At 45.0% G+C, this 13,230-nt stretch overlaps 1 protein-coding gene across 4 annotated transcripts in view; it reads left to right on the top strand.

The window, feature by feature from the left end:
- Positions 1 to 13,230, top strand: part of SPSB4 (splA/ryanodine receptor domain and SOCS box containing 4) — a 149,988-nt gene that overhangs the window by 66,948 nt on the left and 69,810 nt on the right. The window contains exon 1 of one of the 4 annotated variants that reach the window (XM_064721477.1): positions 6,191 to 6,302. The exons of the other annotated variants lie outside the window; for them this stretch is intronic. The gene's annotated coding sequence lies outside the window, so the exon portion shown is untranslated. Of the gene's footprint in view, positions 1 to 6,190; positions 6,303 to 13,230 lie in introns of those variants that run through there. 4 annotated transcript variants of the gene reach the window in all.

The following is a 13,230-nucleotide window of genomic DNA, read 5'->3' as shown; positions in this document are numbered from 1 at the left end:
AAATCCATCTTTGATACAGCTTCCATAAGTTTTGGGAAATGCAAAATTTTTCTTCCAGAAGCAAGGAAGAATGCAGGATAAACTGTGGCACTTCAAAAAAAAAGGATTATTTTTGGACCTCCCTCTTCATTTGTCTGACAGTTGTATGTTGAAATCTCATGGATTTCAACACTAAGCAGTTCAGGAAAGTTTTGAAACAAAAGCAGTCTGTTTCAGTTAAAACATTTCTGGGCACTGTGTGTGAGAAATACATTACTATTATTTACATTTCCAGAAATACATTGTGGAGAGAAATCTGGGTGACAGACCTGCCCACATGAGCTCATGACAGAATTTGGAAGAGCACTTAATATGCTGTGGTTCTGCTCACCCAAATTGCCTGTGATCTGAAGTATGCACCTTGTGGTTTCCACAAGTAATTATTCTGGGATGTTGTATATACATTAAAAGAAAAAAGGAGAGAAAGGCCATTGCAGCCACTTCTTGCTAAACAGAGAGTCAAGACTTTGCTGTGGGAGGCCATAAAGACCCATTCTCTCCCTGGCTCAATGGACAAGAACCAATACTATCAAAAGTATCAATAACATCTGAGTTTCCTTCATGTGTGTAGTAGCTGAGGTAACAGAATGAATGCACAGGGACCAAATGTCGCCAGGGAGGTTGGACCAGTCATGATTTAATCTAAATCAAGGTGAGATGCTATTGATGCATCAAAGAGACTTAAGTGAGCCAATGAGGACCCACTTGCACCCCAAACTTGTCAGTGTCACTGTCCTGTTCTTTAGCAAAACAACCACATTTTGTACAGTGTCAGCAGTCTTTTATACTGCCCTGGGTTTAGGTGTTGTATCAGCCATTGTCCCAGACTCTGTATCCATCTCTTCTAACTGAAAAATCTGTGTTTTATTTTCCTCTTGATATCCACAATTCCTACAGTTCCATGTCATTCCTGCAATGTACTGAAGGCAGTGTGATGTAGTAATACCATGTGAAATTAAAGCTAGTGCAAGATATGATTACAGTTATTATTGGAATTCAAAGCAGAGACCACAGAGTTTGGGTTGTCAATTAGCCACCAGTCGGGTTCTGATGGGCTTTGTGGCACTGTAATGACTTACAGGGTCTGATGTAGTCTCAAAGCAGGTTTGAAGCAAATGCCTGTATGACCTGGACTGCAGCAGCCAGCTGGAGGAGCCAGCAGGAGGCACAGGCTCTCTGGGCTTCCCAAACAGGAACTGCCACTTCAGAGACCATTCTCAGACAGAGGTTTCTGTGTTTGAATTTAACCACTGGAATTTGCTCCTTAGGTTGTGCAGAACCCAAAATAAGTAAGTAGAATGACTTTTTGATTGTTTTCAGTACTGTAATAATGATTTCCATTATTTATCAGCTGACTCTGTTGCAGCCTTTGAGATGTCCCTACCCTGTTTACTGCTGGCCCAGGCCAGGGAGTCATTACAGTGTTTAAGGGAAAACCCTTCCCTACAAACCTTGTGCTCTCTTGGTTTCTGTGTTGGTGAAAACTTACAGTTGTCTTTGTCCAATGAAATTTTGCCTGAGAGAAAAACTTTAATACCAGCTCTATAGAGAAATCAGCTCCTTCAGACAGTCCTTGAGACCATGAGCTCTGATGGAGATAGCAGCTCAACTTCCCCTTCATTTTCCTGGTGTGTTTTCTTCTTACCTGGGAATATTGTGTACCTACATTCTGATATTTTTTTTCCCCTTATCTGATGTGTTTGGGGAGGGACTTGACTGTGTTACAGGACATGAAGTACATAGTAAGCTTTGGAAACACATCTGAGAGTGCAGGTAGCTCTACTTTTGAATAGAAGGACTTGTGACATTTTAAAATAATCTACTTTTGAATTGGTAAGTATTTCTGAATGCCATCCTTATTTGTCTAATGTGGTATGCAGGATCTTTATGCTCACATAAGAATCTTTGAACTAAGGAAACATTTAGGCAGTGCTGATTTCCTAATCCCTGTGGGGTTTTGTCTTTGCTTGTAGGGAGATGAACTCTAAGAAGGTAAATTCTAACTTCTGCCCAATGGCCTAGGGAAGCAGATCTCAGTTCCAGCAGCAATTTGTCAGTTCATTAAGAGATGCAGTATCCTGGCTTCTTGGGTAATGGTTTTGCTAGGCTCCAAGGAGCAGTGGTAAATCTGATTTCATGGCTACCAGGATATGGCCAGGTCAGAATGGAAACACCCAGGTAAAGAAGCTCAGTCCAGACAGTGTTTTGAATGGCTGGAGTAGGGCAGAGGCTGCTGTGCTTCTCTGGATAATTTCATACAAATGTCCAGCATGGAAGCAGAGCTATAGGACTGGATCACTCTTAAAGTTTAAACATCTTGTGTGGGAATTCTGAGGACTTTAGACTTATAGTTAAGGTCACATCTTCACATGTGGATATCTAAAATGCATGGAAATACAGATTTTCATAAGAACTTGGGCTCCTCTGTAGGAATCAAGACTGCAGTATTGCTGTACTTAAGAGGGCTGTTAGAAATAATATGCATTACTTAAACTCCATAAATGGAAATTATGTTGCAATGAAACACAGTTCTATAAATCTCAGATGTGTATTTGTTTTGTCTTAGGGATTTCTAGGTGGGCTTTGTCCACACTGTCCATCAACTTACAACCTTTTCTCTGTGGCCTCACTCAACTCTCCCCTCTACCTTATTTACCTTAGTTCACCCAGAACTCCAGTCTAGAAGGAGGAAGAATCCCAGGGATGTAGATACACAAGGTATAGCAATACCTCAACAACCTTTTGTTGCAAGTTCCTCCTGCCTGTGCTGGGACACAGCTCTGTCTGCAAAGCTGGGGAGCTGCAGGGCAGCCTGGAATGTCAGCAGCGCAGCTCAGCCTGCTGCTACAAACCAGAGCAGATGTAGCCACCCCAAGCACAAGAGTGCCCAAAAACCAGGTGGGTCAAATATCAGTGATCTGACTGAGTTATTTAGATGGATCACAGGATCAGGACTCAGCACTTTTGTGAGTTTGTGTAGGAAATGTTTCCCAATTGCTTCTGAGTGGAGTTGAGGGTGTAGGAAGGTTCACCATGCAATAAGGTGGAACTTACCTCGAAGGTGAGTGTGTAGGGGAAGAACAAATTTGGGCAGTTATATTTTTTGGCCTGTTTGCAATCAGATGCCAAGATGCAACTTCAAATTATGAGTCTCATGTGAGACACAAGCAGAAAACAGATTAACATCTTCTTGATCTAAATCAACTTTCTTTTTCCTCACTTTTTCTTAACTGCACTTACTGTTTCATGGGTAACAGTGAACAATTTTTACTCTCAACTCTCTGCCCATGAATTCCAAGTGACTGGAGAGGCAGAAGATTTCTCACCTGGCCCTCACCACCTAACCATGGTGTTATTCTCAAGATTTCCTTTCTGACTGTGATTTTTATTTTGTGAGGTAATTTCAAAGTACTGGAAGACTTTGGGGAATGTGAACAATGCACAGTGCTTATGACACAGCCTGGGCTCTGCCCTTTGTGATGCACAGCTCCAGGAACTGTACCAAATGGTTCATTTTGTTGACTTGGTGTCACAGAGTTTATCTTGAAAGGTTTGTAGTGTTACACAAACATGTGCCTCTTCCTCCCCAGGTATTTTGCAGGATCAGCTCAAAAGAATGGGCCCTATCTGTACCATGCTCGAGTGTGTTTTAAAATCACGGTTAATATTTTAACAGGTGATTGTTTCCTATTCTTTTGCATTCTCATCTATCTACAAATAGCATGTTGTAGCCCTCATTAATCAAAATGACACTTTCTACACCCTCAAGTGTTTTCACATTTGCACATGAAGCGTGTTCCCAAAACTCTGTGCTGCCTGATTGATCTCTGCATTGTGCACTTTTCAGACCTATGCGTCTAAAGCTGCCTGAAAAGATACAAAGCTTAACTTCTAATGTGATTTCTTTAATCTCCTTTTGTAGAATTAGTATTACAAACCATGTAGAAAGTCTTTCCAAGTTCACTTTTTGCATCAAGCTTGGCACAGGCACAAAGGACCACATCCCATCTTACACTGGGAAACACTGCTGGCTGCCAAAAGAAGTGTGAGGAGACACTGCTGTTTTGGGGAAGGGTGTAAGAGAAATAAGGCTGTTAAAAACTGAGGAAAGCAAAACATCCTCTGAGGCACAGACTTGCCCCACTGACTGTTCAGACATGGCTCATTCCAGGACTCCTCTTCCCACTGAGTGCCACAGAACAGACATTAGCTGGTGGTCACATCCAAGAGGAGGATTTACATTCACTAACTTGTCTGCTGCTAAGAGCACAGATGACTACTCATGTCCATGTATGTATATATAAACCAGACAAAGACTGCCTGAGGGAATGGGAAATGGCAGAAAGCCTTTCCTAGGCATAAAGAACTGTGGAGCAGATAGAAAACTCCCATTCATCGTGTGCTTTCTATTTACTGTACATCCCAAAGGCTGTGGGGATGGGTCTGTGCACAGGGCCTGGAGAGAAACTGGAGTTTAATACTCTAAAAGAGTTCATTTGGGTTCAGGAGTGTCTGACCCCTGGAGGCACCACTAGGTCCCCACAGAAGGGGTGCTGCCATTGTCTGTCACTTTTTCTGCCCACATGGCATGTGTGAAACACAGCCAGTTTTACAGCAGCTCATATGGAGGATTTATTGACTGAAGACTCTCAAAGAATTTGCAGAATTTCCTTTCAATTTTTTTTTATGGTCTGAGCATGGATATTTCTCTTGTCTGGCTCAGTTTTTTCATAAAAGCCTGTCTGAACATTTTAGTAAAAGAAATAAAAATACTACAGAAATAAATATCAGCATGAAAGGGGGTGGGGGGAAATTTTGCCTCTCCATTGCCAGAAGTATACAGTGTAGGTAGAACAGCAGGATTTGAGAAAAAAAATACTAATCAGTAAGGTTTTCCTCACCTTTCTCAATTTTTAGTTTCTTGTCCTAGAAGAGAGTTATTTTATGTCACCATTCTGCTCTAAGGTCTCTAAAAGAAGATAATCTAGTTTAGGGGTGAGAAGTGCACAGCTTGAGCAGAAGCAGCATGTAATGTAACACTTCTTGTCTTGAGTATAGACCCAAGTACTGCATACAAGAGAGAATACATGTGTGTCAACCTATGTTGGGGGCAGAGGGGAGGGAGGGTGATTTAGACAGAGCTTATTAGGGTTAGAAACCACAGCTTTCCAGGTTGTTATTTACTGATATTAATGAGCAGCGATTGAAACACTTGCCTTATGACTGTTTTGTAACTTGCACTGGTTTGACAGGACTTGCCTTGCCTGCAGCCTTCTAGAAGACGTGAACCTAAGAGTGTGGGGTTGGTTTTGGCAGCCAAAAGTATAATTAGAGTTTCACCCGCATGTATCTGGCTTACAGAGCCCGCATAATGCAAACCTCCGTCTCCTGCCGGCAGCCCCAAGGACGCGTGTGCGGAGTTTTCACGGCGGTGCCCGATGCGCGGCACTGATCCCGCCCGGCTCCGGCCCGGCTGTGCCCCGCGCACCATGGGCCGCCCGCAGGGACTCGCTGGCCGGACTTCGGGCGCCTCCCTGTTGCTTCTCCTTGGAAGCGCACGCCGGAAGATGCTGCTGCGCTTTGCCGGAGGTGCGAAGCCGCTCGCTGTGGCCCGTAGGGCGGCGGCCAGACGCGGTGCTGAGAAAGTTTCCCGGTGCCCGAGGGCGACTTTGACGCGAGAGCGGCGGGGGCTGCCGGGCCGGCCCGGGGCGTTCCGGCTGCGCTCTCGGGTGCCGGAGCCGCGTCCGCGGGGGCCGGGCCGGGGGGAAGGGGCGTTGCCATCTGCTGTTAATTCCGCGGTCATTGGATTAGTAACCAGCGGTGATGAGATCAGCGGGATCGGCTTTCGCGAGGGGGCACGGCGCTCCCCAGCTGTGGCGGCTCTCGCATGAGGCGGCGGCGGGCGGCGCAGGGGGAGGCAGCGCGCACAAAGCCCGGTAGCCGCCGCAGGCTGCCGCCCCCGGGCAGGGCTCCCGGGCGGCCCGGCCGCCCCGAGCCCGGCAGCGCCCGCGGGCCCCCGGGCGCGGCGCCCGCCCCGCTCCGAGCCGCGGCTCCCCCGGCTCCTGTCGCCTCCCCGGGCAGCCGCAGGCAGCGGGAGCAGCCTCTGCTGGGCGGGCGCTCCGGGCGGGCGGCACGGGCTCCGAGCGTGCGAGCTCGGCCACGGCGGCTCCCGAGTTTGTTTACTTGTGCTTCGCCGCTCGTCGCCGGTGTCTGCTCTCTGCCGGCGTAGCGGATCGGTGGCGGTGCCCTGCCGGGGGTTTATGGTAAGTTTGCGATGGGCGAAGCCCTCAGTTCGTGGGAATTCGGCATTTTGCTGCACAGTATGTAAAGACGCGTTTGTGAGGGGGTTTCTCGTTTGTTTTTAGTAGTGCAGGGTTTCAAGCTGGTGTTTGAAGAAATACACTTGAGAACCGTTTTCCGCTTTATAATGAAGTGGTTTACAGCATAAATTAGTTTCTTGAGCTACGTAAGAGAATTATTTCTAGATCTTGGGTGACTAGAGATCTACGTTTCTCATAAACAGACTGTATCTGACTTTGCGCTGCCGGACGCAAACCCTTTCGCCTCACGATTGCCACAAGCTAATGCTTTACAGTGGTTACTTGGTGCTTTTCGGGCAGTAAAAGCCAGACCTCAGTTCAGGTGTTTAGACGAATCTGAAATATTAAAATATGTTCTCCGTAAGAGTATGAGGGAAGCTGAACCCTCATCTGAATTTGTATGCGAGACTTGAGTTTCAACAAAGGAAGGTATTGAGTGAATGTGCCCTGCGTTAGTGTAGGCGCTCGGAGCCCCGCGGTGGCTTTGCTGTGGCTGCTGGGAAGCTGTTCCTGCCCAGGCACCCAGGGCAGAGCGGCTGAGCGCTGCCCCCGCCGCCCCATTCCTTCCCGGAGGGGCTCCGGCGTTGGTGTGGCGGCGTCCGTGCTGGCAGCAAGGCATTCGTGTTTCTTTGTGCCTGGGACTTGGAGTGCAGACTGCTACAGGGTGGAAAGTGTCCTATATAGAGAGATGGCCAGCTACCACTTCAGCTGCTGGTTTGATGCTGGCTGCAGCCCTTCGGTGCTTAAGTCATACCTGATATTTTCACAGTGCTCTGTTTGCCTTCCGGTGACAGAAGCAATCCCTGATAAGATATCTCCACGCTGCAAAAGAGCTTATCGGGAGAAAAAAAAGCACTCCCGGAGAGTTGATGCTTGTGGGTGAAACTGGCCTGACTTGTGCGGTGTACCTCGAAGGATGCTACATTTTTAATGTTGTTTCTGTAACTAAAGCAGCCCGTCAGGGACATGAATATCAAATTGCTGTTAGATTATTTGGTGCTGCTGACAGAGAAATGCCAGATACTGTAAGTTCTCCTAACAACAAGCGGAAGTTTTATAACTGGCCTTAGTCATGTAAGTCTGGTTTCCTTGGTAGCTAATGTGCCTCGGTGTCTTGCTGCTGACTCCGGATGTCCTTGGATGACCGTCCTGTGCTTCAGTGACCCTGCCAGGACTGAAGGGAGACTCGGTACTTCCCTGCATCGCCCGGATGAGAAAACTCCCCAGCGCCGTGCCTTCCTGCGGCCCTCATGTGGGTGTTGCTCTGGAAGTACGCGCTGGTGCTGCTGGGCTCCGGGAGCCCTGGGTTCACTCCCGTCCCATCCCATCGGGCTGTTTGTCTTTGCAAATGTCACTGCAGCCAGCTCTGAGGCACCGGCTTCCTGCTCAACAGGCTCTGGGCTCGGGACTGAGAAAGCAGTGCCACCTTTTTGCAAGGAGCTTTTCAGAGTTGTGAGACTTAAGGGTTTTTTTTTGTAGGGGGGGGGGTTGTTTGGGTTTGTTTGTTTTGGAAAGGTTGTTAATGGTGGGTTTTTTTTGTTTTGGCTTGGATATTTGGGGTTTCTTTAAGAGAAGCATAATGATCCCCCCCATGGGAAGTACTTATTAGGTATCTTGTTTCTTGAAAGATCAGAATTTTCTGATTCTTGGTTTGACCAAATTACACCTATCTTTATGACTCATGTTTGTGCAGCATGTGAATTTCTGAATGATGGGACATCTCTCCTATGACTCCACAAGCAACAAGTCATGAACTTGTCAGGCTTCATTGTTGCTATGTAAACTTTTAAAATGGATTTTCCATGTACCAAGAAAATTGAAGGCAGCTATTTTTGTCTCATTTTCCTTCACAATCACTGTTTTCCCCTCTTCTGTTTATAGGACATTGACCTCTTTTTATGGAGAAGGAAAGTAATTTTCACAGTGGCACTCAATGACATGCTGCAGGACTCCATGTGATGGTTACTTTGCGTTGGCTTCCTTTAATTGAGACAGCTGGAGTTTTCCTGTGAGGAGCTGATTTGCCTACCCATTTGAGACATAGTGACAGCAATTGAGGAAAAAGGCATGACATGATTTTCTGAGATATTATTGTTAAAAATCTTTGGCTGAAGTGATTAGCAAGATTATGCTAGATACTCAACTGTCCCATCCTGATAATTCTTCATGGCCAAGAAGAGGAAGGTAGAAAGAGAGATGCCTTATTCAAATTCTGTAAGCCATGCTGTGTTTTAGCTCTCTGCCCTCTTCAGTGTGCTTGGCTGCTCACCACTGCTGCACTGACATCCTCTGCTCAATTCTTTTTGTGCTGGGGCAACCTCACTTCAGTGTAAACTTGAGGCTCTTGCAGTGGTTAATCCCAGATTGAATAATGGTAATGCAGAGTGGCCTTGATACTCACATCTATTTCCTGTATCAGTTAGTGAGGACAGAGTGAGGACATGCAATGTTCTTAATAGGAGATCCATGTAAAGGAAATCTAGATGTAGTTTCTTCTCAGCGAGTTTCCCAGGACAGAGGGTGGATGTAAATGTTGCTGGACTTCACAAATCCTCTCTGAAGGCTGAGGTGAGACTGATGGTAGAGAGGAGTGGAGGCTGGTACTGCTGGGTGCCCGCCTTCCTGGCACTGCCCAGGAAGCAAGGCTGGGCTCGTGGCTGCAGGGATGAGGGGCTCCATGCTGGTGATGGATGGATGGATGCCATCAGTCCATCTGAGCTATGTCAATGCCATGTGTACCTTGAGGTTAGTGAAGGTGCAGGCCACACACGTTGTCCTGGGAATTTTAAGTATTTATTAAGCCAGAATAGATCCTTTTTCTGTGATGAAGGTGTTGGTTAAACCTGCTCACTGAACAGTTAACCTGTTTTGAAATCAAAACTCTCTGTAAAGTTTCTGTGTAATGGATAAATATTTGCCTATAATTCTGCAAGTTGGTATTGTTGGACTGACTGAAATCAACAAGTGCTGTGGGTTGAAACTTGCCAGACCAGACGGCTCCCTCACCCACTGTTTTTAATGGGGTTGTGTACATGTTGGTGAATCTGTGTCACTCTCTGCAGCACACAGCCCTCGGGGGTGACTTCAGGCTGTCTCTGCTACATCCTCTGTTAGCTGACACAGGTTGTGCTGGGGGATAGGATGTCAATGCATCACGTGCTGCCTGGAAGAGCAGTTCATGTCTTCTGACTTCTTTAACTTAATTCAGGCTCGGGCTGTTTGTGGGGGTTGATTGTTTGCTTTTTACCTTGAGAAGCTGTGTGTGCATCACTGCCATGGTGCTGGGCTGTGCACTGCCCATGTACTGGAGAGTGCTGCTCCGGAAGGGCTGGAGGCAGCTTTATGGGTAACTTAACTTTGACAAAGAACAGCAGATGTGTTCTTTTGGTACAGTGTCCAAACTGCTGTTGCTTGAAGTCAGCAGTGCAATGTACTTGACATGTGCTCTGTCAAGAGTTAAAGTATCTGAGATGGTGGTTGCTGTCTGAATCCTGCTTCCAGGTGACCTTTGTAGTGATGTCAGGAAATGCCTTTTCCTCAGCTGCTTGTACAGCTCTACAGCCCACAGCCATTTAGATTGGATGGTGATAAAGTTAAAAGTTAGTTTTGGTTTGTTTTTTTGTGTTTGGAAAGCTGGCAGGATACTCAGCAGCATTCACAGCCCATCAGGGAAAAATCCTTGCCCTGAAGAGATTTAACAGTGCTCCTGTGGCCTTGGTGACGGCATGGAAAAACGCATAAAGGAGAGCTAGAAAATGTGAGTTCTGTTTTTGGTGGTTAAGAGAGATCAGTGCTCACAGGGTGCCATGACTTTGGGCTAAGAACTGCCATTTGATTGGCAGTAATTTATTAAAACTCGATGGATCTAATTTGGCTGCCTCTGCTCTTTTAAAGACTGGCCCATCAAGAGTTCTGGGCAGAGCTCACCTCTTTCCTTCCTTTGGCTCCTTTTCCACCAGAAATGGAGTAGTGTCAGGTGCTACCATGTTGAAATGCACCTATGTGTATGTTTGTATTTTTTGGAGGGTGTCTTTTTTTAAGTGGATGTCACCTTTGCCTCAGAGGCCAATGTGATGCAGCATTTTATTTCTGTAGCAATTGAAATGCAGAAATTTTACATAATTTACTGTGATTTGGCCATAGCAAAGAAATATGTGAGGAGAATTTACATCTGTTTCCATCCTTAGTAAAAGGTGAGGTGCCTGGACTTAAACATGGGTGTTCTGTGACCTAAATCTGTTCATGCTGAAGTCATTTGAACTTAGACCAATGCTGAGCAGTATTCTGTATATCTTTTTGCTTCCCTGTGCTTATTTTCTGTATCTTTGAATTGAACATTGTGGGGTAATCCTGCTCATGAGTAGTGTCAGATGACAAGTTTTATTGTGTTGCATTGCAGAGTGTGGTGACTTAGCAACTTTATCTTTGAGGATTTGTCAGAGGCTGAAGGGACAAGTAAGCTTTGGTGTGCAGCAATGTAGGAAATCCATTTTGGAGCTGATTGCAAGCTATTTCTTCAGGTCTGTGCAGTGGAGTCTTTAGATGAGTTTGCTTTCTTGATTAAATACGGATTTTCAAAAAATTTTTCATATACTGCATTTCTCATCCTAACCTATTGTTCAGGTCTGCTGTGCACTTGTCTGCTGTTGTGCCTTTCTGCAGTAGCAACCCCTAAGGAAAATTTTGCCAAGAGATTTTGAGAAAGAGAAAAGATTAGTTGTATTTACAGTGTCTCATCAGAAGAATGAGAATTTGCTTCCTGCAGAAATGGCTCCATGCCCTGGGACCCAACCATGGCCCAGAGTGCAGCAGCTCATTCCCCAGAGCCTCCCCTTGCTGGGGCAGGGAGCTGCTGAGGGAATTCCCTGCGGAGGGGCTGGAATTTCTGCTTTGTCCTGAGGCAGCAGAGGCGCTGCTGACAGCTGACCTGGCTCTTCTATTCCTTCAGCAGCTTTTCTGCTTGGCACCTGAATATGGCCCAGCTCTTTGTGAGAGGGGGAAGCCAGGCCAGTACCCAGAGACTGTTCAGGCTCCATCTACACCTCACAGCAGCAGCCTCATGCAGCCTTTGTTGGGAAGAGTTTCTTGCATGTTCAGAAATCAACATATTTAGAGTTGCTTTTTAAAGGAGTATTAATCATACAAGTGCACTTGTATAGCTTTAGGCATGGAAAAAGGTGTGATTTTTCAAATCTGATGAAAGGTTTATGTACTTAATTATAATTTAATTTTAAATGCTTCTCCTCTATCTCTTCTTCAAACGAATGCAGAAACAAATAACCTCCAGCAGAAAGATACCTTTTTTCAGTAGATATTGGAGGTTATGATTTTTAAAAAGAGCCACATTGCACAAAGTATTTACATCAGTGCTACATTTCATACTGAGAGTGTGCTGTCCACAGAAATCCCCAGGTGGTGGGCTGTGTGTTGGTTATGAGCTGTGTGATGGTTCTTTGTTTTTCTACAAGAATATTGTAGCAATAGTTTTGCTCTGGAAGAATGAAAATGGCTTGGAAGAAAGTTGGCTGTTGTCTGCAATGAATTCACAGTGTTCTCAACAAGGACTGTATTACTTCACATGTAAGAAAATGCCATGAGAGTCAAATCTATATGTATAGCCAAAGAAATAGTTGGTTTAAGTGGTAAAGGGAATTTTGAGCTTTAACTACTTTCTGAGTTACTGGTGAAATTATAAACAATATCTTGTTTTGAGAATGACTTCAAGTTGGCTTGGACATGCTCAGTAATCTGGTGGCCAGTACTGGTAACTGGTACTTTTGAAACTTTGTTTTCCCAGTGTTTTAGACTCCATTTCCAGAATAAGCTCTGCTGTCATTTGCTTTTGACAACAGAATCATTGCAATGTTGTGAAGTGAATGGTTGTTTTAAAATCAAGTTTGCATGTTAATTTGTTTGTACTTGTATTCCTTGCTCAATGATGCCATTGCATATAATTTTGTAGTGTGTCTTGTATTTTACTCCATTTATGTGAATTGTTGGCTCAAGTTATAAATAATCCAAAATCCAGTGTAGCTGACTGGGGGATTTATGAGTTAAAATTGAAACCTGGTCCTTATGCTACTGTTTGTGTGGTATTTTATGGCTGAGACACTCTCTTGAGTTTAAAAAAAAGAGGCCATTAAAATGAAAATTTACTGCTTCATTTGTTTGATTATCTTGAAAGTTAATCCTAATTTAACATGTAAAAAGGTGTACTTGTAGATACTTCAGATTTGTGTAACATCTGTGTATGGGGAATTGAGTATCTGTTCCTCTGGGTTATCACTCGTCTGCTTGGATTTCAGTTGAGGAGCTGAGAGTGTGATAGGAGCACATGCTGAACTCTTTAGGGTATTTTGAGGCTTCACCTAGTTCACCTGGGCAGGGCCATTACTTTATTCTTTGCTTAGGAAAGGAGCAGCAGTAGTGCTGAAATTGAGAATAATAATTTAAATTCTGACCTTTGGTATTTTCATCCCATGCTTGAGCAAAATCTCTGTCTATGAGCACATTTTGGGAGTCTGACCCTGCAAGGAGGTTCAGGTGCATTGTCATCTTGCTTTCAAAAATTATGATGCAGCATAAAGAAATCAAAATACTGTTTTCCTTGTTGTTGAAAACTATTGTTAAGCATGTCAGAGATGACAGAAGTTGTTTGAACTAATGATGGTAGTACATCAAAGTGTATAAAAGACAGAAGCATTGCCATCCCAACCTCATTTTACTGTGTTGCTGCATATTAGTGTAACTTGTGGTTTGTTCCAGCACCTATCCCTGCACTTCAGCTCCATCAGCCTCTGATGCTGTTAACATCTGGGTAACACTTGCTGTGATATTCTCACTTCTGAGTGTACTGGTCATTCACTAAATA

The sequence above is a fragment of the Zonotrichia leucophrys genome, chromosome 9 (assembly GCF_028769735.1).
Source record: "Zonotrichia leucophrys gambelii isolate GWCS_2022_RI chromosome 9, RI_Zleu_2.0, whole genome shotgun sequence".
Classification (NCBI taxonomy): Eukaryota; Metazoa; Chordata; class Aves; order Passeriformes; family Passerellidae; genus Zonotrichia; species Zonotrichia leucophrys.
The sequence above is the reverse complement of the archived record's forward strand: the minus strand, read 5'-3'. Positions and strand labels throughout refer to the sequence as shown.